At 37.0% G+C, this 10,344-nt stretch overlaps 2 long non-coding RNA genes across 2 annotated transcripts in view; both read right to left on the bottom strand.

The window, feature by feature from the left end:
• Positions 1-261: 261 nt before the first annotated feature.
• LOC117244536 lies at positions 262-5,001 on the bottom strand. Its single transcript, XR_004497845.1, has 2 exons — positions 4,145-5,001; positions 262-3,514 (listed from the first exon to the last, which is right to left on the bottom strand). It is a non-coding gene; the product is annotated as an uncharacterized LOC117244536 (long non-coding RNA).
• Positions 5,002-7,505: 2,504 nt separating this feature from the next.
• Positions 7,506-10,344, bottom strand: part of LOC107206185 — a 4,076-nt gene continuing 1,237 nt past the window's right edge. Inside the window, exon 2 of the long non-coding RNA XR_004497844.1 lies at positions 7,506-9,085. This is a non-coding gene — a long non-coding RNA (uncharacterized LOC107206185). The remainder of the gene's footprint in view (positions 9,086-10,344) is intronic.

Below are 10,344 nucleotides of genomic sequence, written 5' to 3'. Positions count from 1 at the left end.
CCTTTCTTACTTTATTAGAGAATGTAACCTATGAAGCTCAGTGTAAAGTAAATAATCTATGCATAATAACAATAACAATAACAACAATGAATTGTTAAAGTTTTCAACCTAATTATAAGGTCAATTCATTTCAAAAGACACCTGCTACAAAGGCCTTTGAATTCAAATAAAAGGTAATCAGCAAGGGTCTCATTCATCCTCACTAATGCCCATATGTTTGTACCTAAAAAAACAACAGAAAACTGGAATAGAAAGCCATTACTAGGTTCAAATTTTAATTTTATTTTTAACCTAAATTGCTCAAATATTAGAAATAAAGAACTAAATACCACATTATCCCAAGTCAGTTTCTCAAAGCTCTGAGCCCAGCAGTTAACACTACAAGCAACAAAAATCAGCATTTCACGTATCAGGACTTGGCAGAGGCCAAGCTTTCAAAATCTTACCTAGAACATAAGACAAATGTATTAAAAAAGTAAGAAAACCACACAACTCTTCACACATTACCAATCACTTCTAATTATTTCTGGTAAGTTAAACAACAGTTTTCCAGGTCTAATATTTCTTTAACCCTCTTCACATCTGTCTGAAGAATTTTTGAATTCAACTGACAAATTCCAACCAAACTCACAAATTATTATGTCCCTAAAATACAAGTCAAGCAATGAAGAGACATCATCCCAATGCTGCCTCACTGAGAAAAGTCTTCTCTGATTTCAATGCCAATTGAAATACACCATAAAATGTACAGAAAGTGGAGACACTGCAAATGCCTCAACGACACAAAATAGGTCTCAGAAGGAAATCAAAGCAGAGGACATAAATCTACTCGAAATGCAGTTTGATACTACTGGTGCTCATGGACTTTCACATTTAAATCAACTTAGTTCAGGTGGGCTTTTTCCTCTTCTAGTTTTTGTACTAAATCAAAAAAGAGTCAATCTGACATTTAGGGAATGTAAAGTTCTGTATGTTTTAGCTGTCTTGGAACTGAAACAAAACTGTCAGCCTCGCCTAGAGAGGACAAGAAAGCCATCTGATACTAAGTCAACTGTTTAGTTAACAAATAAATTGGCAAACTTCTGGTGAAAATCTAGGAAAGTTTTCTCTAGCATCTACCTGATGCCTAAGATTACTGAAGGAACTCTCTTACAGCAGCTTACATGATTTACATAACTATGACAATAAAAAAAATGTCTTTTGAAGACTTCACAAGCTAAACAATAATTAAAAGAAGCAATACTTCCAATGATATTCCAAACGCATGTATTTTTCATCTGTCATACTGGTATATGTCAGCTTAAGAAGGGAAAGGAGAATAAAGAAAAATATGTTTTAGAGTATAAGCAGTATAATAAAAATGACACTACAAAAGATGTAATGTTTCAATGTATTTTGATATTGGCTCATTTTCATTTTTAAGGGACATTAAACATCTAGCAGAAGAGTGAAGAATATTCTATGATACATTAATGTCTTTATCCATTTGTTTTGTCTGGCTTCTGTGTTGTAACACATTGTAGGAGCTGGAAAAAAAATATACAACTCTTATAAAAGTAATATTTACCCAAGAGAAAAATATTGCTCTTGTTCTGGTTCATCTAGTTCCATTTTACGTTGTATTTCTGGCCAAGAACACTCTCCAGGAGTTCTTTGATCATCTGGACTGAGGGAGATGGAGAAGTAGACTGCAGGGAAGCAATTATTTCATCAATAGACCTTGCAACCACTTTCACAGGCAGCACTGGGTTGAAGTAGACTCTTCAGATTTGCTCTGCTGGAAGTTCTTCTCGTATATTTTTGAAATGTCTGGTCTAGTTACATCCCTTTCCTCTTCCAACTCTTCTTGAGCAGACCTCACACTTGGCTGTTTACTTCCTTTTCCCAAAATTCTTCCCAATTCAACATCTAAATCTAATTGCTTTGGTTTTGAAATCACTCTGTGTTTCTTCTTACAGCTGTCCATAATTATCCCTCGTTGTTTTTTGCTTTTCTTGAAATGCTTTTTACTTATATCAGAATCCGAAGAGCTAAATTCAATGCTATCTTTAATGACTGTACCTGTTTCTTGAGTTTTATCTCTTTTTACATTCTGAAGATCCATCTGTAGCATACACACTCAATCCTTAATTTTACTCACTTTTGTCTTTTCTGATGAGATATGGGAGCTATTAACATGGAAATAAAACCCAAAGTAATTTGATTTCTAAGGTGGTGCTGGGTGTTTGACCACTACAATTTTTTTTTAGTGGTACCTGCAAATTATGCTATTACTGGCAGAGTTACAACTGTACTTTCATTTATAAAGTTGCATTATTTTTCTGTTGATTTTTCCAGAGCAATTTCCCTGATTTTTTGTCAGCAGTGTTTTCTTCTGTAGATTTATTTCTTCTTCACATCACCATGAGTCAGGAGTTTGTTTTTTCATGTCTCTTGCTTCAGACGACACTCTTACTTTCTGTGAACTTCAGAACACCCAATGAATTAATTAAGAATATTTTTATTTATATTCATGACAGGCTCATGTGGACTCTTCGACCTCTGGAGAGGATAATGTTCTTAACTTATGCAATTGATCTGATGTTAAATCTTCCAATAAGGGCTAAATGCTCATGTTTCTGAGAGCAGTAACTATTGCTTGTTTGATCTTCAGACTATCCCACTGAGATTCCTTGCATATAGTCTCATGTTCCTTAATTATATTCAATGCTTCCACATAATTCAGTCCTGAGTACTGATGTTTTCTAGTAATTTTCCCTTACTGTATGCAGTTAGTGTAAACTCAAGCAGAAATGAGGATTCGCATTTTACATGCAAACAAAGGTGCCAGTTTGCAAGGGCTCTATTTTGCCAAGGGTCCCATTGGTGTTAACCAGACTGTTTCGAACAAGCCTTATGAAACACCAGTAATGCCTATCTGTATCACCAGGAAACATCAGGAAACAACTGAATCATTTCTAATTTTGGGAGTACAAGTTGTAAGGAAACCTCAAACAGAAAAAAAAAGAAAATGGGAAAGAATAAAGCTCAACACTTTCTCAAAGAAACCACAAAGAAATTTCCACCTAAAAACAAACAAACAAACAAACAATAAAACCAGTGACCACTGCACCCCTCCAAGTCCCAGTCCTGCCTGTCCCTCTGGGCCTCCTCGCTGGTGGCCTGGCAGGCCAAGAATGCACTCCCAATCGGGGGGAGAGCAGGCAGTGCCTGCTGCCACCCCTACCCAGTGCTCTGTCCCAGCAGGAACGGCCTGCCAACATGCTGCACTGAGACATCGGGGCTTGAAGTATTTTCTGAGTGGGGCACTGGGGAGACATTCCTCTCCTAAGTGAGCTGAAACACATCAGCTTCATCTGGGAATGTCATTAGAAACCTTTTTCTTCCAGCTCACCTGTGGGATCCTGAAAGGCCCAGGATGGGCAATGGGTTTGTACTTTTTTAGCCTCATTTCTCCCCTGTGTATAGCAACCCTTGCTCTGCTGTCAGCCATGGCTTCTTTTAAAGCTTTGCCCTGAAAACCAAACATATGAATGGCAAATCTGAGAACTTGTGCACCATGCTTTCCAGTCACTTCCTGGGTGCAAATATAGACACAGTTTTCTTACAAAATTAATTTTTGTTATTGTCAGTCCTGCAGACGAAAGCCCCAACCAGCTGTGTGTGGTTCATTCATCATCGTCAATAGAGTTTCTGTTATTGGGATTTTATTTTCAGCAGTTGTGTGCAACAGGAGAGACTCCATCTCGGAGTCCATAAACCAAACAACTTGGCAGTATTAAATGAGCAAAAAGTCTGAAACCAGTTCCCTGAGAGGAATCCTGGCCCCATGTCTAGCAGTTTTACTAGCCAACCCTTCAGAGAACAGAGATGTCAAATATATTTAAGAGCTGTCTGGTGAAAGTTAAATTTTAACAGTAGTTCTTTTCACATGAGAAGTATGAGCTATAAGTGGACCAAAAAAAAGAAAAAAAAAAAAAAAAGAAAAAAAAATAGTGTTTCAGTGTCCAAAAAATACAGGGAAGATAACACATGCCAAAAATCATCAAACTTCAGGAAAGAAATAAAAAAATTACTTATAAATTAAAGAAAATATGGAAAGTCGAACTGAATCTATCAAGATGGTCATAACCACGGCACAAACCTTCAAGGTCACATTGTCCAGGTTCCCAGGGAGGCTGATGGTCTAGAACACACACAAAGCAAAGCAGATTATAGTAGTAAGGGGGGGAAAGTGTGGTTTAATATGAATGTAAAGTGCTGGAATTTAGATCAATTTCTGGATTGTAAGAGTTCACAGAATTATGCTTGTAATCCACTTAAGTCTCTTATGGTGAGTAAAAATGAAGCCTTTTTTTTTCCTTTTTCAACTTTGGAATCTCCAACACCCATGTGATAACAAGGAACTGTAGGGACTAACGGCAGATATTGGATTCAAATATGGCATTAAACTGATTGAAAATCTCCACTGGTCTAACAATCAAATATCTCCTATTATCTCCTCAAGTTTTTTTCTCCTGACTAATGGTATTCTTGGAGTTTAAGGGGTAGCCAGCGTCTTTCTTGCAAAGAATGCAATTTATTCTATGATAGATGGCCAACTTTTAGTTTGATAATGCAACTGAAAACCTGTTAAAGATGAAAATGTCATTAGCCAGTCATTACATGCCAATTAATAGCAAATTTTCTCTTCTGATAGCAAGATAACTGATTAAAGCCCTCTAATACGCCCTAGAAAGCCTCTCTATTTGGTGCCTAATTTGCTTCTCTCTCTCTAGCAAGAATCCCAGAGTAGCTGGAGAAGCAGTAGGTAGAATATCAAATAGGTGTTCTGTGTTGAAGGATTCCTGTTAGCAGTCCAGGCCATTAAAGCAGTTCAGAACGGGAATGAAGTGTTCGATTGCCACATTGAAGATGAATCCTATTAGCAGTTTAATGCAGATGTAAGCCTAGAGAACAGATTCATTTCAAACTAGTTAAACAGTAAGTAAAGCTTCAATGATTTCGTTTACCTAGAACAGTTCCTCTCTGCAGGAGTCACAGTGGGACGTGGAAGAAAAAGCCCTGCATGTGAAGAGGTATTTGCATCAGGAAGTTCCAGTAAGAACCTGCTGAATGACAAGAAGGATTTGCATTAAAGAAAAAAAAAAAAAAAGCCTTAGGAGGAAGGAAAAAACCTTAGACACAAGTTTCCTCTTTAGGTTAATAGTGGTGATAAAATGGCAAATGAGTATGCTGTGTTATCTTACTGTATCTGTTGGCTGTCAATTCTGCCTGCAGAGGAGCAGGGCCTGGTTCCCGGGGAATGCAGCTAGATTGTGAGAAAGGTTCAAGCCTTCAATGTCCTGTGTTAACATTCTCTGTCTTGTAAGCAAAGCAAGTAAACACCCAAGGGGATCTGATGTCAAGTCCCAAATGCTGTATTTTTTCCCCTACTAAGCCACATATGATGCATAGCAGCTATTTCTGGAGAAATTGTTGCTAATATATCCTCTAGATCCTTTAGCTTGAGCTCCAGAGATGAGAGCTGCAGAGATTCTCATCTCTGATACACAGGAAAACAGGGAAAGCTTTTTCCCCCCTTTCCCCAGGTATTATTATTATCATCCCTTAATGATCCCAGCGGTGCTTGAAGCCTGAGGGTGGGGGTTTTTATTAACATTAAGTATTCAGTTAAACAGGTTAAGCCCTATCTCTGAAGATTGCAAAGTCCAAAATTTAATCAGTAGATGAATCTTTATAGTTAGCAAATGGATCTAGATTTGGAAAACCTTCTGCAAGTTCAGTCCCTGGGTACACATTATTATTTTTTATAATTAGACCTCACCAGATCACTGAGCTTTCTAATGTCACATAAAATGTGTTATCTAAGTTATTAGTCTATTAATGTTATAAGGAAGCTTTTTTTCTTCTTAGGAAGAAAAGCAATCATTAAAAAATTGTTCAGTTGCTTGGAGAAATTAAAAAATGCAACTCCTCATCTCTGAAATGGTCTGAGCCCACATCATGTAGGAAGTCCCACTCCCTGTGCACATCACTTCCATTATCCAAGCACACGATAGAGCGAGATGAACATAGTGCCCCACACACACCAGGAGGTAATTGGAGTTTATCATGCTTCCAATAGCCACCTTCATCTAGGCAACCAGAAATCAGGGCAGCATGGTGCATATGAAATACCTACAGCCTGCTATGGGCTCTCAAGAAAATACTACAGAGACTCCTTGGAAAGATGAGTAGTTACTGTTTTCTTCTAAAGGAAGAAGGAAAGCAGGAGCAAAACTACTTTGCTAGCTCCATGGCTCATAGCTAGTTTGACACTAAGTTCTAAGCCTCACCTTGGTATCCTTTTCCAGCTGGCTGTGAAAATCTTTGCACATGTCACAGTCCAGAGGCTCCCCAGCCCTGCTGGAGGGTTGTACGTTCTCCCTTCTGCTGTGCTACAGCCAAAGCACTGATCTAGTCTGCCTCAGAATGGCAGTACACCTGCTCAAAACTATTCCCTGGTGCAATAGTTCTAGAAAGGATAAGAACATATTTACAAATACTTTCTTGCCATGATGTCCAAGTATCATTATTCCATTTTAGAAATCAGAACAATGAGAGACTGAATGACTGTCTAAAGTCCCCTAGTAGAACCAGTGGTAAATTCATAACTGAATCTGTGCTTCTGCCTGATAATAAATAGAAATTCAGAGGTATGTATCGTCAGGCTACTGTTTCCTTTCCAGGGCATCAACCTCTTTAACATTTCTGCCAGGTAGATATATATATATATATATATAATGGCCATAAATAATCAGATTAAATGGATTAATTATAAGTTAAAATACTGAACTGTGAATTATGGGCATTGGGAATATAGCACAAAAAGTTCCCTGAAAGTTATACTGTGGGGACAGTAATCTATAGCAGAAGAGTAGAGTAAACGTCAGAGGGGTTATTTCTTAAATCAGACAGTGTCAATACTGAAAAGACTTTTTGTTAGTTGCATCCAGCTGAGCTGAAGGAAATACTATTTTTTTTTTCCCAGTGATCAATCTATATTGAATCCCTTGTGCAGTAAGCAGCCATGGAAAGGTTTTGTGGAATTAGTATTATAAATCACATATTCAATCCCTTTGTGAGTGTTGAAAGCATTGTCATTCTTCTAATCACTATATCCTATCTTTGATCCATAACAAATATGCACACCCAGCTCTACTAATCTCCATTATGATTGTAAGATATCTGTATTTGCCAGTGCCATGCCAGCAGAAATAGTTAACATTTTCTTCCTCTTTGGGCTTCGTCTTTTTTTTTATCCTCTCCCCATTTAAGAACATTGGTATTTAATAATATAATATCATATTATATCATATCATATCATATCATGTAATGTAATATAATATATATAATATAATCTTCAAAATAGATATAAATGAAAAGCTGAAAACAAGGTGAAGGTCTTTTATTTTAAAACATATTTATAATAAGAAGACAAATACAATGAGAAAATCACTTAGTCATTTTGAGTGATAATGATTCACAGATTTATTTTCAGTATAACATCACTGTAATATTTCCACGTATATGCCATTTTATTATATAGCCCAAGAGAAATTACATGAGTTACTTTTGGAAGTCTATCACACATGGCTATTATTAAAGGAACAAGGTCAGAGACGTTTCTGGCTTTGAATAAGGCTGTAAGGAATAAACAGAGAAATTACAGCTAAACACCTGACAAAGTCTTTTCTGGGATTGGGCCTTTGCTTGCTTTAGTTTTGATTATATTTGATCATATCAAAGATGTATCATATCTCTACTCTCTGTTGTCTTTCAGTTAATACAGCAGGTTTCCAGTTGGCCATTCCAGTCCAGCTCTTTTGTTTTCCTGACAACAGCTTGATAGTTAATACTTAGATGAAGTGTTTGTAGACCCCAGGTTTCACAGCTGAAGTCTCAGCTCTGGTGGACATCCCACTTAATCACAAGAAAAAACTTCACATCACAGCAACAAAAAGAAATGGCCCTGAAAGGGCAGGGAGAGTTGTCTGCAGAGGCTGAAGTTACAGCTACCTCTAAGGATAATAGGAAAGATTTAAAGGATTTCTGGGAATGGATGGATTTTGAGGCAAATATTCACAGATCCTGAAAAGGAGAAAATGGTTTGTTCAATGGGTAATGGCAAAGTCAACTGATGAGCTATGAAAGTGTTTGGATGGAAGAGAGGGGTTTTTCTCTTTAGGAGGGACTGAAGGAAAGTTCAGATGTTGGATTCCCTCTCAATCATCCCACCTTAACACATAAAATGGAGTAAACTTAAAACTACATGCACAGCAGAAATACTTAGGCAGCTGCCTTATTGGCTAGAAAGGGATGGAGGAGGAATGAATTAAATTTGATTCTTACCTTGTCTCATCTGTAGCTGCACAGAGAACTGAACCCAGGTGATGGAAGCTGTGTGGTGATCTAAATAATTTTCATGTTGTCAGTCTCTTTAAACTACTCAACAGTTTTCAAATTCACTCTTGAAGTACCTGAAGCAGTAGCAGAAGCTTAGACCAGCTGCTGGAATGATGAACCACTCTTCAAAATACTGAACAGCTTCTTCCCCTGAGAAGTCCTAACATTTTACTAAATCCAGACCTTCTACATTCCCATAGGCCAGGGTTGACTATCCTATTTTTTAGACCTTGTGATTTTAGGGTGTTCCCAGGTGATACTCACATTCTCACATTTCAGTGTAAAACTATAGACTCTCTTAGGGTCTCTGGTCATCCTTTTCCAGGGCAAGCATCATTTTTGCTATACACAGGTTAGGTTTGTCCTGCAATGGAGTAAGTGGCCAGTGCTTCTGTATATCTGTGAAAATGCTGCCACACACCCAACAATTTCTCACTGCCCATGTTAATACAGCTCAAAAAAATGAGCAGTGAATGCAGCTTGAATTAATTTATGCTCTAGGAACTGCAAGCTGGATAACAGTGTGGAACTGCTCCCTGGGGAGGAGTTTAAATAAGCCAGTCTATTTTGAACATTTGATTCTTCAGAGCTGTCAGCCAAGGAAGACATCTAGAACAGATACTTTTCTGCAGAACTGCTGTAGAGACAGAGACAATGAAATGAATAGTTTTTGCAGGTAAAGCAGAAGATAGCAAACAATTTGAAAATATGTTGATATGCACAAAAGAAAGGTAGCATTCCTTCACTCTCCATCACTCAAAATTAAAGGTATCAAACCAAATCTACTTTCTGCACGGGAAAGTCAGTTTGCAGAGGAACTGGAGTAGTATATTAAGATGAATATTACAAAGAGCTGATCAGCTCTGAATCTATTGTCCAATATATAGATACTGTTTTTTACCAGTAAAGCAGATATTCTCAAAAATAACTCACTGCAGGTTTTGGAGAAACAAGACTCCTGGAGAGTGGAAATACCTTTGATTCAAGCAGCAGATATTGTTGGGGCAAGGGAGGCACATTTTGGTCCATTAAGTTACTGGGGAAACTTTAACAAAGAAATAATTCTAGAATTCATACACAGATGCACCTCCTATCAAGCATTATTTCGTACACTAGTTTATTTAGATTAACTGCACTCACTGCCTTAGTTTGCTTTCTTTGCTTCCTGCAAAAATCTGTATATACCCTGAAACACCATTTTTGGAACTTGGATGAGATTCTACAAAGTGGGTGCTATCTAAATACTTGTGTTTATCTCTGCATAATCATACTCCCATCTCTTCTGGTACTGTTTCTTCCATGCCATAGTACTGTGGCTACTTCAAAACAAAACACCCTTTAAAAAACAAAATTAACCAAGCAAGATTTTCAAAAAATATATCCAGTAATTGAACAAGAACAGAAACACTGATTGAAATACATGACAGAAGCATTTACATTTATGTTTCAGTATGTCATAACATAAATAAAACAAACTATATCTGAAATAAATACCTACATGGCTGCTCTTGAATAAAATTATAAGTATCATGTTCATTTATTCCTACATAAAGTAAGACACACTTGGTCAATCACATGCTGAAGTGTGGGCATCCTGCCAGCTGGAGTTCTGAAAACAGCATACATACATCTAACCATATTAGCAAAACTAAACTTGTTGTTTATTATGGGTAATGATTTACCTAGTTAAAAACTCTTTTGTTACACTATAGAAAAAAAAAAAAAAACCAAAACAGCACAAAACAGGCATTTCCTTATTCCCATAACTATAACCATTGGATATCAACATTCATGATTTTTCATTTCGTTATTTGTTCCTCTTTCTCTTTTAACTGGTCAGATACATGAGTATTTTCAGATGGTGGGATATTATTTGTTATGTTGTTTAAGTCTTAT

This window comes from Parus major, chromosome 5 (genome assembly GCF_001522545.3).
Source record: "Parus major isolate Abel chromosome 5, Parus_major1.1, whole genome shotgun sequence".
Taxonomy (NCBI): Eukaryota; Metazoa; Chordata; class Aves; order Passeriformes; family Paridae; genus Parus; species Parus major.
This window is presented reverse-complemented; position numbering and strand designations above follow the sequence as displayed.